Consider the following 12,333-nt stretch of genomic DNA (forward strand, 5'->3'; position numbering starts at 1 on the left):
GCCAAAAACTCTGCTCAGTCATGGTATATTATAAACCAATTTACATCAGGCCATCAGGTTGCCTCCCAAACAAATGATGTAACAGAGGATGTGTGGGTACGCTATTATTCAGATTTATTTGCAACTCCGCGACCTCACACCTTTGTTACGGAATTAAAGTTTCATCTACACTTCGATAAAGATGACATCTTGTATTACATTAATCATGCAAGTAATTCTAGAGCACCTGGCCCTGATGGCCTATCAAACGCACATCTTAAACAATTTCCCAATATATGGTCAGATATATTATTTACCATGTTTGAATTAATTAATACGTCACAAAAAATTCCGACATCATGGAGACAATCTGTTGTTATCCCAATATATAAAAAGGGTGATCGTGCTAATCCGTCTAGTTATAGACCCATCTCATTACTCGATGTTTCGGGCAAGATCTATACCCGTCTCATATTGCGAGATCTTAACAATTGGACAAGGACGCACTTCAAAAGGGATCCGTACCAATCTGGCTTTGTTAGTGGCCTGGGGACGATCCCCAACATTATTACTATTAATATGTTGAAGTCCCAATATGCATCTAGGAACCAAACTTTATATTTTGCGTTTATTGATTTCGGTTCTGCTTTTGATTCCATAAACCGAAATCTCCTTTTTAATAAACTAAAAGATTTTGGTTGCCCCCTTTCACTTTTGGCTCTAATCACTCAATTACATACAGACACTACCATGAGAGTATGACTCTCAATGCAAGGACTTCTATCCGCCTCCTTCCCCACCTATACTGGCTTAAAGCAGGGATGCACATTGGCGGCCTCGTTGTTTAATCTTTTCATTTTGGATTTAGGTTTATCATTTCGTGGAATCACAGTGGATGCTCCCGAGTTAGGGGGCCAACGTATCTCTTGGCTGCTTTATGCAGATGATTTGGTTCTGATCTCCCAGACCCCGATAGGTTTACAAAATCTCTTAGCCGCATTGGCAACCTATGTGGAGGTAAATGATCTAATAGTAAACCTAACTAAATCTCAGATTATGGTCTGTAGTCCTACTACTAGAGGCAAATCCTACAAAGGATTTTGGTCTTTTCAACACCAAACTATGGACATTGTTTCGGAGTATAAATATCTCGGTGTCTTTGTACAAAATACGGTTAGTGATGGGAAACTGTTGCATATGCTAGATTCGAAATTGTTAAGTCTGACATCCCAAGCGAAAATTTTACTCTATAAGTTTGGGAAATTCACGTTAAAACACATCTTGATGTATTATGAACAAAAGGTTGTCCCCATCTTACTCTATGGTGTCGAATCCAGATTGTATGCCAGGGATAGCATGTGGAATAGATTGGAGGCCACTTTTTGGAAAAGGGTCTTGCGGCTTCCAAATTGCTTACCGCTCCCAATACTACGTTTTGAATTGGGTTTGAACTCCCTCCATAGTAAAGCTAAATGGAGATTGTGCGCCTTTTTTCGCAAAAGCCTCCTTGGGCTGACCAATAATAACATCTTGAGTACGGTCGCTCGCCAGCTATCTGGGTCTACAACTGGTTTTTCGCTAAAATGGAGAAATACTGTTTTGGACACTTTAGTTGGAGCAAATATCGCTTTACAATTTCTTATTGATCATCCGGCACGAGCAAAAAGGAAGTTCTTTAATTGGGATTGGATTACAAATTACGATCTTTGCGTAAAATACAGAGATTTTGATTCTAACCTCTTTGGTATTAAATGTTTAGGCCAAGCGGCGGGCTATCTTATGAAATGTCCATCCGCACATATACGTAATACATTTCTGCGGATAAGGTTAAATTTATGGCCTACGAGAGATATCTTGGCTAGACGCAAATCTATCCCAGCGGACCTTCACTTTTGCCGATTTTGCGAGAAACGAAATGTAAAGGAAACTCTGCAACACATAATAGTGTCATGCCCAAATTTAATAGCCATTCGCCATACATATTTTACCAAGATATTATTCATGTATATGGAGAAGAACGAAAGTGACATATGGAGTATTTTATTTAAGAATGTCAGATTCTCAGTAATGAAGGCCATAATTCACTTTTTAGAAGCAGTTTTACCTGACGAGATATCAATCTAAAAAAAAAAAAAAAAAAAAAGCCTTGTGAGTATTTTACTTTTATACATGAGTATTAGTATCGCTATAATTACTGTTACTAATATGGCCCTGATTCTCTATAGATCTAAGTGTACTTTTTATATTGTACTCAAATTTTAGTCTATAGGCCTAATTTTAACTTTGTTTCCTCTAGCCATTCTTCTCCATTATGTACCTTGTTGATATCGTATGTATGTCTATACTATTTTAACAATGTATATTGTAATTCTATATTGTAAAGATTCTTTTTATATGCTAATCGTTTTTGAAAAGCTGATGTTTTCAGCTATATCAAAATAAAAAAAAATAAAAAAATGTGATCAAGAATTGCACCGATATTTGTCAAGCATAAGTCCAACCCATACAATAGAATGCCTTCTACTTTTAACAAGTAAAATTGCAACAGTGGAGACAAAGAAAATTTACAATATTTAGAAAACACAATTTTCATTTGATTGCCCAAAATACCCCTTTTTGTATTTAGATTTAGCCTACATATTTTTTTGAACAACAATCTCTAACATCATAACCCAAGTATCTCATAGTTAAATTAACAGGACTAGGAATAGAATGTATGGACCATTTCATCATACAGGGCTTCCTCTTCATGTTTTTAAATATGAATATACTTGATTTGTTTACATTACAAGTAAGATTATGTTTATAGAGATATTCAGAAAAGATTTCAAGCTTTTTTTGTAGACCGTAGGGGGTACAATCAAAGATAAGCACATCATCTGTGAATGCAATCCATTGGATCCTCAGATGCCCCAATATTGCAGGATAAGAAATGGCAGGTTTTCAGATTTGTTCAATATCAGAGAGGTAGTGGTTAAATAGTGTTGCTGCAATGTTGCAACCCTGTTTCACCCCCACCTCAGTTGGAATGGGTTTAGTTGTGGCACCACAGTTATTAATTCTCACTAAATATGATGTACCTTGGTGTAATTTGGCTATAAGAGCAATTAGATAGTGAGGTACCCCTTTAAGGTTGAGTTTCTACCAAAGTAAATTACGTATCACAAGTCAAAAGCTGCAGCTAGGTCAACCAATGCCATATATAAGGCATCGTGTTAAGTATTTTAATTTTGGCAAGCAAATGGGCTTATACCATCGCATTCAGTGCGGTCCCCATTCGAGCATGAAATCCAATCTGAAAGGGTCAAAAAAGTGTCTGTTGATTAATATAAGCCTTTAACTGCTGTAATATGAGAATTGCAAAGGTCTTAGCACCCGCATCAATCAATGCAATTGGTCAAAAATGTTCACCCAAGATGGTGGTATTTTGGAGGATCTGATGATATCATCAAATTGCATTTTAGGCAAAGGAGCCCATAACTCAGGATTTTCTTTTAATACACATGGTGGAATACAATTGGGACTTGGAGATTTGGAGTTATTCAATTTTCCAAGAGCCCATGTAATATCCTCCAAGGTCCAACCCTTAAACCCCTCCATCAAACACTGTGTAAATCTGGAAGATTGCTTATCAAATCTTTCCAGAAGTGAAAATTTGTTTTTGTAATATCGTGTCCATACTTCCTCAGTAATGATGGAGGTTTGTTTGCAGTTTAATCTTGATTCTTTACTCCTTAAAATAGCCCAAGTAGCTTGTTGATCATTATGACATAAGGAGCCAATCATTGATTGGTTAATTGAATGGTGAATGTAAATTCTGTAATTGTTGATTTTATTGTGATATGTATTAGTCACTTTTCTTTTTTTACCCTGGAATTCATTGGTCGTCAATCCCATTTTAGTTAACTGTGCGATCTCATGATTTCTTTGTTTTATCAATAGTTTAATTTTGACAGTAAGTACATCAGCAGTCTGAGTTTTTTTTTCCTTGTGTTGTGGATGTCACCAAAACTGCAAGTGCTGCTTTAACTGTGGTTGTAATTTGTGCTAGTGTTAGAGCAGTTTTATCATTTATACCACTGCCCCTAAAATTTAGTTGTAACTTTGTTTTGATGAGCGCATTTAGTCTCTCACATACCTTTGGATTCCATCTTAGGGAGGCCCCTGGTCGAACCCTCAGGAGAAAGGTGTTAAGAAGATCACATTAAAAAACTGGAATACTCAAGTGTATGTTAAGGTATAAAATACAGTGATCACTCCAGCAGGACTCAATAATTTCAACTCCGTTACAGTTTGGGCACAAATCCTCAGATACCGCAATATAGTCAATACAAGATTTCTTGTTATTTCGTGTCCAAGTATAAGTATTCTCCTTGGCCTGAAAAGTAACCAGCACAACATTCCATTGAAACAGAAAAGCCTGCCAAAGAACACCTCTTTTCTTTGATGGTGTAAGTTCAGTTTGAATCAAGGATTGCAATTCAGTGGGTGAACTTTGCATGCATTCAGAGTTAAAGTCACCCCCCAAAATTACTTTGCAATTCGACCACTTAGAGAATACCTCGTCAAACAGAGCATCAAAGACTTCAAAGAGTTTGTCCATAGCAATGTGAAGTGGATTAAAATACAATGAAATTATCAAATAGTATTCTCTCGTAAGCATTCCCAATTCAATTACAATGGCCACGAAAGAGTGCGTTGTATGCAACAATAGCAGTGAAGATACAGTCTTTAAAATAATTGCAACTCCACCTGATGGTCTACCTTTAGGTAGATAAATCGCTGGCCTCTGATAAGAAACAAACCCATTGATTTCTATTGGTTTGGTAAACATTGTTTCTTGAAACAACAAAATGTCAAGGAGTTCGTGGGGAGCGTACCTAGTTGCCCATATTGATACATTTTTTGCTCCACACAAATTCCAAGTCATTACCCTAAGAACATTTTTGCTACTACGAGGGTACAATTTTTACTTCATCTTTCTGTGCACCCAGTATCGCTGCTAACCATGTCCAATCTTTAGAGACGGCAGAAATAGCCACTAACTGTGCAATTACAGCCGCTTCCGGAGGATGGACGATTAAAGGTCCTACTGATTGGATGTTAATAATTTTTGGGATTGGTGGAAGAGTCTCATTGAAGGCTTTTGCTTCTTCAATAGATTGTAGTTGAGTGATAGTTAAACCTAACATTTTCAATTCTCTTCTATGGTCCCAAATTAATTCAGCAATTATAGTTGATGGTACTTAAAATACCATCCTATGATTTTTTACTGATGGAAGTGTAATCCATACGATGTCATTGGACACTAAAGTTCTAAGAGCAGGAATTTTTTTCAATGTCTGGAGCATGAAAGAACAATTAAGATCCTTCTCTCCATTTATTTCCGAAGAACTGATCCATGCCAAAATGGTCGAGATCGACATACTTCGCATAGAATCATCTTTTGCAGCCATTATTTGATCACCATCCTCTAAATTACTTTGCGTTTTTTTGAAAATTGTATTAGACTCCTCACTTTGAATTGTGTTATCCACAGGATTGGAAAAAAAGGATTGCCCTTTTTATCCATTAAGCTCTCCTGTAGGTATTTATTAGTCATTTTCGGCTTTTGTGCTGACATAGGTTTTGATACATCAGTCTGCAAAGCCGAATCTTTGATCCCCATCTCCGAAACTTTTTTCTCTACGTACTCTTGCTCTTGCTCGTGTGCCATCAATTCCAGTTCTTTAGCATCTATGAGGCCTCCCTGATCTACCTTTGGCCTCCCTGTTGTATTTTTATTTGGAATTGGTTTATAAAATGTTGATAGCAGAGGTTGTTGGGATGACGTGAGAGAAGCAGAAAATTCTTTTGGTTATTCTATGATTGTATTTTCGAGTGGAGGAGTAGATTTTTTGCCCGTTACACCGCCCATGCTTGACTGAAGCTGGAGCGCGAGTCTACTTTCAAAAGATAGCTCTTCAACGTTAATCCCTAGATCCGTAACAATCTGGGCAGAAAGATTAGTTATCTTTGCCTCACTTTTAGATAGATCATAGTTTGAGTTACTTGGCGGCATAACGGGTTGCTTTTTATTTAATTCATTTTTATTTTTATTGTCTTCTGCTCCAGTTAATTTACCCTTACGCAAGTTGAGTCTATTCATTGCTCGGGTGTGTAATCTCTTTTGTTTGCGAGATATAAAATGTTTTTGTTCACCTGCATTATGAGACTCATCTATAGGTAAGTCATCTACCTTTTGAGCTGGTATCATTCGTTCTTCATTTATTATAGCTAGTAGATCGGATGGACTGTCTATAGGGTCAATACAAGCATTATCCTGAGGCTGTTCTTTGTTCAATTCAAGAATGGGCATTTCCATTTCATTGGATTGATTAAAGAAAAGCAATTGGTCAATTTTTTCAGCATGGTTAGAAATCATTTGGCACAGTTGGGCATGCGTATAAATTTGAATGGACTCACTATTTTTGGTGCATTTAGGGTTTGAGCAAATGTAGATGCAAATTCAAATGATGGACAGCTTGCATTAGATTTATAAAAATCTTCTCTCCTTGTGATAACGGGATCGGTTTGCAAGGCTATAGACTGTGATTGTGACATGTGGAGCACAGGTGAATAGCCTCCTTTTTTCTTATAATTGTCAGCAAATATATATCCCTCGAGTTTGTTCATTTTGGATGAAATTTCAGTAAATTATGATTTAATGTTGCATAACTCATAATGTGTGTAATCGTGGCCCTTATCTAAGAGATTAAGGATCCTAGAGATTACAGGATAGAATGCTTCAAAAAATTGTAAATAGTCTGAAGAAGCATTAGTTTGAGAATCAAATTTGTTACCGGCATTCATAGGTATGGGACGTGTAAAAGATTCACTCTCAGACGATGAACATGTTAATCCCTCTTTATTTTGGGCAGATTTTTTATTATGGGTTGCTGTATTAGGGAGTTTATTAAGTGATAGTTCAGGCTCAGCAATCGGTACATATGGTTCGAAGTCTGAGATGCCTGGAATATCACAATGTAAGTGGACTTTGTGTCTACCAATCGGACGGACAGTCACTGGAGTTGATGGGCCCTCAGAGAGGAGTGCATGTTTTCCTAATTTCAGTAAGACTGCAGGTGCTAATATGGATATGTCCGACGGTGGTCCCAAGTTGACATCTTCCATAGTGCCTAAATCGTGATTTATGTCACTTTCCGGAACACTTAGAAAGCTTTTCCTTGAATTAGATAATATTTCCTCTTTGCAAGGGGACGATACAATATTTGGCGGCATCTTACCCTGATCAATGTCGTTGGCATTACAAGGCACCAGTGGTGGGTTTATGATAGCAATCAGCAACTTTCCTTTATTGCAGTCCATATTACGTTTTTTTCGTGACAGTTTTGTTTTCAATGTGGCCGCTATGCAGCCGCGCAGACATAATAGACTGCCTACTACGTAAGGCATTGCCGTCACGTGCTTTCTTCAGAGATACTATATATTATCTAGTAATTACTTTGATAAATATATGTAATGGATAATTGAAGTAGAAAATGTATGAGCACACACCATCCACTAGGACTTACCCATTAAAGCTGCTGAAAAACAAAGTATATTCCTCCTTCCACCTGTCCACCCGCCACCCGAACAGCCTAACAGCCGGTTCTTCGGCAGTACTTCTGGTGTGCGCGCACTCTAGTGATAAGGTATTCTGGGAAAGGGGGCACAGCCACAAAAGCGTCCAAACAATGATGTGGTCCAGGGAGGTGAAAAATAAACAGAGCATAAATTGAACGCTGAGGGGAACACTAAAAAAAGCAGTAGAGTAAGATTATAAATCCTTAGAATAAGGACTTAGTGTTCGCCAATAATGAAAGTATATTTACTTGCTAGTCCATACAAATCCAGCACACGTGTGTTTCTGTGGAGCAGTCACTTCTTCTTGTGCATGGCAATGTCTGTGCAACGGAGAGTCATCAGCTACTCGCAGCAGAGTCCAGTGCAGCCCAACAGTCGGTACTTTGGCGGTACTTCTGGTGCACACACGGTGGTGCACGCACACTCTAGTGATAAGGTATTCTGGGAAGGGGGGCGTGGCCACAAAAGCATCCAATTATGATGTGGTTTGCTAGTCCATACAAATCCATCACGAGCGTGTTTCTGTGGAGCAGTCACTTCTCCTTGTGCATGGCAATGTCTGTGCAACGGAGAGTCACCAGCTACTCGCAGCAGAGTCCAGTGCAGCCCAACAGCCGGTACTTCGGCGGTACTTCTGGTGCGTGCTGGATACACTTATTTTTTATTGACTCCTCATATTCTCTTAAATACAAGGGCAGTTCAGCTAGTGGTGTTTTATGCACAGGATGTTTCGTTGAAACTATGGCCTCTGTGGTGTGAAGGCAATAGGGCAGTAAAAAGAGATGTCTGGTTGTCTCGTGTGAGGTAAGACATTTTCAAGCAAAAGGGGGGTGACATTGTATTAATGACTCCTTGATTTCAGGAATAAAGTAAGAGGTGTTTAAAATGAATGTCAGAAACAAAGTCATTCAACTCTCGTGAACTAAAGCAGAAATCATCCTTATTTATAAAATTGACAGGCATGAAGATCCATCTAATTATCACCAAATTTCCCTATTGGATGGGGTGGGGAAGATATTTTCTAGAACCCTATTGGAGAGATAAAATGTCTGGATTGAGGAGGGCAATGCGATTACTCACTTGCAGGTGGGGTTTCAGCCTAGTTTAAGAACCATGGATCAGGGGTTCTACTTTTTCCTTGTGATTCAAAACTATATAAGTTTAAGGGAAATCAGTTGATATGTTCATTTTATTGACCTGAAGACCGCTTTTTGATTGTGTTGCCCGGGTTAAAATATGGCAAGCTTTAAATACTCTAATTATCCCTGATTAATGCACTATGTGCATTTTATGAGAAATTTCAGGCCATGGTAAAAAGGGGTCTAACTGGAGAGGTTTCCTCCAAGTTCCACTTCCAAAAAGGTGTACAGCAAAGGTATGTCTTGGCTCCCACCCCGCTGTGTTTATTTATTAATGGCATAACTAATGACTATTCCCACTGATGCCCCTAGATTGGGTAGGGATAGTATTCCATCGTTCATATTTGCAGACAATGCTGTCTTGGTGTCCTTACCACAACAACTAGCTTTGTTCAGTGACTTTTGTAATGTCAACGATCTTAACATAAACCATGAAAAAACTTAATCCAGGGTCCTATCACCAGTGGGCATATGGAAAAAGGACAAATTCTTATAATAAATTGATGGAGTGGCCATTGAGCAGGTAACATTTTATGATTGCCTTGACAGTATGTTCATTATGCTCATGCAGTGTGGTAGATAGAAAGTGAGCTGGAAAAATCAAACCTGAGCATATTCTCTATCCCTTGCCCTCATCCCAACTATCTACCTGACTTTTCTCCTCCCTACCAGTACTGAATATTTTATCATACTCCCCCTTTGCCTCTCTGACAGGAAAAGCGTGTTTCCTCCATAACCGGGCAGGAGGTGCTATAAAAATGCAAGATAACATAACTTATGGTAGTCCTCCTGCAAAAAACAAATTCCTCTTAGATTCACAATCCTCCAGCACAACATCATTCTCTGAGCCTCCCATCCTCTCCTGCATCCTCCTTCCCTCTCAATACACCGCTAGCTCACCACTTTCTTCCAGTTCCTACTCAAATGACCCACACCTGCAGAGTGTCCAGGGCTGCCTTTACTCCCGGATTCCATCTCTCCTAAAGTGGAATCTGTGAAAAAGTGCACCGGGGAGGTGTGGGCTGGATTGCTTTTGCATTGATTCATGTGCTTAGTGTCGGGTTGTCTGTGAGGATTTGGGCCTAAAGTTACTTTAAGGCCAGCAACCATTTTGGATTTCAAACGATGAATGAGTGTGTGAGAGAGAACTGCCTTCCTCTCCTGTACCACCAGGAATCATACTTTGATTCAGCACCAGTGGTGAGGGGGACCTTGAATCATTACAATGTAAAATGGTTTCTAAGCCTGTAACGTACATCCCTGCTTGTTGATGGTGATATGAATGGATGACCTCTCTGCAATTATGGAGAGACAATATTTACCTGCTTTGTTCTAAGAGAGAAGCACCTCCCCACAGACTTGAACGGTGTCTCTGAGTAAGTTCATGTGATGGTTCGCCAACTCAACTTGGGAACACAGTAAAGGTGGTCTGGGGATCCCCTGTTTATATCCTGCTAGACAAGAATCTGTTACCTTGTGTGGTAGACAGTCGCTATGATCGCCATATTGCCATTACCCAGGTTCAAACAGGGAACCTATTCACACATAGGAAGAGATATAACCTAAACCATCTCGTCCATTAACAGTGTACAGGCAGGTAAGGTGCAATACAAAATATTGCATTGTTGGAATTTCATCCCAGAGAAACTACACCAATCCTAGCTTGGTATGACCGGTGTTGGAGGATTTGTCGAGAAGTGGTGGGATAAACTGTGACAAAACTCTGCCGGAGGGTAAAGGGGGACTGTGCATACTGGGCGGTAAGTTGGTTAATACCCTATTGCTAGCTGTATATTGGTGTATTCCTCTGCAACAGTGCAAGCAGAAACCCCTAGCAAAGGTTAAGTGGCCTTTGAGATTGTGGCATGCCTTAACTAGGTAAAAACAAATCGAGTGCAATCCATGGAACATTTGGGAGCGTTTTCAGATAGATGGTCACCGTTTCTTGTCATGCCATCTAAAACCAGATCAGTCTTGAATTGCTCAAAGATGCTTAGAGGACTAGGTTGGTTTGATGTCTAAGTTGTGTGTAGTCGATTTAACTGATTCACGTGCCTATAAAGGATTTGGATGTGCTCCTTGTGATTGCACAGAAGCTCAGAAAGCTCCTTGCCCGCAATGGCAGTAATAGTTACTGTCTGTGCCAGTTCCACTAAGAGGGCAGGCATTGGCATTGACAGGGAAGCTGGTACCCTTTATGGCATTTTATAAGGTAACTTAAAAGATAATACACAATAGGGTAGGAAACATCTCCTGGGATACCTGTAAAGCGGTTGTATACGAATTGTTCGTTTTACAACTGTTCGAATTACAATTGACCTTTTCACAATTGACGGAATTGTGAAGGTCAATTGTAACATATATGAGGGGGGAAACCCCCCACAACCCCCCACCCAACGCCAAACCCCCCAAAACCCATATATATATATATATATATATGTACGGTCAATTGTGAAAAGGTCAATTGTGACCCTTTAAATTCGGTCAATTGTTCATTCGAACAATTGTAAACGAACAATTTGGGTAATACCTGTAAAGCGATCACACAGGAAAACAAGGGGCATTAACAACAAATGGAACATGTAATTTACAATGGCACTAAACAAGAGGCAAGTAGGGCTAGTGCTTATAGTGCAAAGGGGGAAACAGGCATTCATACAGCTTCAGGATAGCGAACAAAACATCACACCACGCTCAAAGAAACAGGGAATCAAGCAATCAGAGGCGAATAGGGAAAATCCAGGCACAAACACACACTTCTCTCCTCCCTACACATAAAAGGAAAGGGAAGGGAAGGGAAGAGAAGAGAAGGGAAGGAAGGAAAGGAAAAAAGAACTTGAAATCAAGTGGAGCAAGCTCGGGAAACAGGGGATCGCTGCAGTCAGAGCAGGATCAGAGAACTATACATCACAGAAAAACTGTACTATTCAGAAGCAAGAAACTAGAGGATGCCTAAAGAGTGTAAACCCAGGAAGGAGGGAAACACTGAACAGCATCGTAGATTAAACGTTCAGGATGTGAAGAAAATCAATGACTAGAGTTTCAGACACACCAGGAACACTGCCTTAATAACCATGAGTGGACTGATACAAACTGTGATTTTTAACCCTCCCCACCCCCTAATTATCACATGCTTCAGGTATGAAGAATTCCTAGCATCTTCCAGACTGGTTTTCTGCATTGTTCACCCAGTGTTGGCCTGCAATGGTGAAGACAACGCAATTTAGGGAAAGGTGGTATTTAGTATAATTAAAAGCCTGCCGCCTCCAATAGTCCCAACATGAATTCAGATAGGTAGGGAATTCTGAAGTGTGGCCCATAGCTTCCAGATTCCTACAGTCATGCCACACGATATGGAAGCACAGTCTTCCAGGGAAAAGGCGGAAAGGCATTCCCCGTAGCGGTAGGAATGAGCATGAAGCGAACGAAAATATATATAGGATCTGAACCTTAGATCCGAGAACAATCAGCAAAAGTCCATGCAACAAGGAATCTGTAGCAAACGAGAAGAGTGGTGATGATTCCTCCGATCTGCATGTGTGCCTTATGCGTTACTACTGCACATTGGACCAGGAATAAAGAATATCAT

The sequence above is a fragment of the Ambystoma mexicanum genome, chromosome 3q (assembly GCF_040938575.1).
Source record: "Ambystoma mexicanum isolate Mex_15411 chromosome 3q, UKY_AmexF1_1, whole genome shotgun sequence".
Taxonomy (NCBI): domain Eukaryota; kingdom Metazoa; phylum Chordata; class Amphibia; order Caudata; family Ambystomatidae; genus Ambystoma; species Ambystoma mexicanum.